Source organism: Pinus tabuliformis, chromosome 8 (assembly GCF_031772625.1).
Source record: "Pinus tabuliformis cultivar Carrire ecotype Pingquan chromosome 8, CPIR1, whole genome shotgun sequence".
Classification (NCBI taxonomy): Eukaryota; Viridiplantae; Streptophyta; class Pinopsida; order Pinales; family Pinaceae; genus Pinus; species Pinus tabuliformis.
In genome coordinates, this window is record NC_142294.1 from 1,703,807,278 (window position 1) to 1,703,810,684 (window position 3,407).

Below are 3,407 nucleotides of genomic sequence, written 5' to 3' on the forward strand. Positions count from 1 at the left end.
TTAACCTTAACGCCAACAGCGCCGACTTAACATTAACTTCTCCCATTACCATTGGAGAAGATTGGGTGGCACTTTGCAGGTATAAGTATATCACCTTTACCATTGAATTGGTGCATATTATCTCTCTTTTTCTGTGCTTATTATCTCTGAAATTTCTTAAAAAATCGGAGATTACATTAGAAAAATCGATCAATCTGCCGTAAAAAAACATCATCGGTGGTGGGTTTTGAAAATCACCCGCGATATTCTTCAGTTGGGTCTGTTTTTTTATTTTGATTGAATTGGGAAGCTTAGGTTCAACAGAGAGTCGCAGAAATGGCACATATTCAGGTCCAACCCCGAGAAGAAAAAGAACAACAACACCAGGCAGTTGTTATTAGTAATGGCAGCGAGGAGGAGGAGAAGGTCCAACCCCGAGAAGAAGAAAAACAACAACAAAAGCAGGCAGTTGCAGTTGTTATTAATAATGGCAGCGAGAAGGAGAAAGAGAAGGTGAATGAGTCCAAATCTTTGTACGTGGGGGATCTGGAGCCCAATGTTACGGACGTCCAGATTCAAGAACTGTTCCAGCAGGTTGGCCCCGTGGCCAGTGTTCGCATATGCAGAGATGCCATGAGCAAGGCTTCTCTGGGATACGGGTATGTCAATTACAGCACTCCTAAAAATGCCAGCGAGGCATTACGCAGCTTGAATTTTACACCCCTTAATGGAAAGCCTATTCGGATAATGTACTCACACCGTGACCCCAACATCCGCAACTCTGGATCCGCAAACATATTTATTAAAAATCTTCACAAAGCAGTAGACAATAAAACCCTCTATCACAAATTCTCTGTTTTCGGACCCATTCTCTCTTCTAAGATTGCAACAGATGCATCAGGACAATCCAAAGGATATGGATTTGTGCATTTTGAGAACGAAGCAGCGGCGCAAAATGCAATTAAATGTATGAATCGTGAGTTGATAAACGATACACAGGTTTATGTTGCCCCATTTATGAAAAATGAAGAGAGAGAAAAAACGAAACTCATGAAAAAAGAGGAGCGACAGCCAGAGCCGGAATCCAAGTTTAAAAATGTTTTTGTTAACAATTTATCAGAGACAATGAACGATGAGGATTTGAAGAAATACTTTGACGAGTATGGAAAAATTATCAGTGTGGCAGTCATGAGAGATGATGCGGGAAAGTCAAAGTGTTTTGGATTCCTCAATTTTGAGAATGCAGATGATGTAGCAAAGTGTGTTGATAGTTTAAATGGCAAGAAAATTCAAGGCAAAGAATGGTACGTTGGAAAAGCACTCAAGAAATTTGAATTGAAGGAGTAATTTGGAATAAATCTTTATTTAAAACATTTGGATGATAGCATTGATGAGAACAAGTTGAGAGAATTGTTTTCTATTTATGGCACTATCACTTTATGCAAGGTAACGATGGATTTGCATGGACAGAGTAAAGGTTTAGGATTTGTCTCATTTTCATCTCCTCATGAAGCATCCCTAGCTTTGGCAGAAATGGATAAGAAAGTTGTCATGGGCAAGCCTCTTTATGTTGCTTTGGCTCAACAAAAAGAGGAGAGAAAAAAGAAGCTACAGTCTCGTTTCTCAGAGTTTCCTAATCGAGTTGCCAATATAGAACCAAGAGTTTGTGTGGATATCCCTATGTACAATCGAGGAGGTATGGGTATGGAACCCACAATATGTCTCGGCCTCCCTACCTACAATCGTGGAGTTCCTACATCATATCATCCAATTGGCATGGTGCCTACTCCAAGAGGTCTTACATCATATCATCCAATTCGCATGGTACCAACTCCGAGAGGTCCTACATCATATCATCCAATTGGCATCATACCACTGCCTCCCAGACATCCTACATTATATCATCCAGTTGGCATGGTACCAACTACTTTTCCCCCTGGTCTCCAAAGACCACCTGCATCATAGTTAGTTTGCTGCTTCTTAGTGTTTATCTAGTTACTTTGCTTCCTTCTTAGTGGTTAGTTATATTTTGATTGTGATATATATATTACTTAGTTTGTTTCATTAATTATGGTCATTGCTCTTAAAAATTGATATTTAGACATGGCCTTGGCACATGGATTTATTTCTTTCATATAAAGAAAGATAGTGAAGTTTTTTTATTATTTTGCTATCAAAACCTATAGAGATATATTGAGGAATGAGCAAAAATATGGGTTGAGATCACCATTGCATATGCTGGTAATATTATTTATCAATTCATATCAATCTTGCAATAATAAAGAGATACTGATTTTCTAATTAGTAATGTTCATAGCACTCCAACTCGATACTGATTTTAGAATTTGATTTAGTGCTAACTAGAAAGTAGTGCTTTGTTATTAGTTGGTTAGTCCATAGTTTATTGGTTGTTTGCTTGCAAGTACACTCAACGATTGTTTGTGTGTATGTTGATACTTAGCCATTTCAAATTTCAATCTAAAAATCATTAGTATTGTTGGGAAATTTTTGTTTAAAAACTTTTAATTGTCTGATTATATTTAAGTGATGATTTCTACATTAATTTACTTATAAGTTTACATGATAAAACAGATGAATTTGGAAAAGAAGAGGTGTAAACGTAGAGTCAACTATGCACATTCCTAGCTTTAAGAATTCTTTGAATTTTCGGGTGGCTTTTTGTGTACCATTTTGGTGATTTTCCACACATGGTTTTAGATTTTAATGGTTTTGTGGTTCATGATGATTAAGCCCGTGGTTTTGTACTCTTAGTTAAGGAGTTACACTTTTATTTTATTGTAGGATTTTGCAGTCAACTATGCACATTCCTAGCTTTAAGAATTCTTTGAATTTTTGGATGGCCTTTTGTGTACCATTTTGGTGATTTTCCACACATGGTTTTAGCTTTTAATAGTTTTGTGGTTCATGATGATTAAGCCCGCGGTTTTGTGCTCTTGGTTAAGGAGTTACACTTTTATTTTATTGTACGGTTAAAGGATTTGGCTTCATAGATCACATGCTATAAGCATATCGTCTTGCAACATTGTAAAGAAAAATAAAATCCTTTCTACTCTTCCAATTTTTGGGTTTCTAGGGAAAACTGTCCATGTTAATTTCGGTTAGCTGCAACAACTGTATAAGCTTAAAACCAACATTATATTACAACTATGGTTATTTTGTTTAATTTCTTAGGATGATCGCACCATATTGATGAGTTGTTATTTAAATTTAATCGATTTTTAATTATTTTTGTGATCCATCTTCTTATATATGTTTTCTAGGCTTTGGAGCATGACTACATTCAACGAGGATATATTCAACTAGGATACATTCAACTATGTCTTCTTCATATATTCATATTTCTATTAGGATATATCATTCTGGAGATGTTTGATTCACATTTCCATTAGGACATATTTTTGTTTCTA

General features: G+C 36.1%; 1 pseudogene; it reads left to right on the top strand.

The window, feature by feature from the left end:
* Positions 1-315: 315 nt before the first annotated feature.
* LOC149242810 (polyadenylate-binding protein 8 pseudogene) lies at positions 316-1,944 on the top strand (annotated as a pseudogene).
* Positions 1,945-3,407: the final 1,463 nt, after the last annotated feature.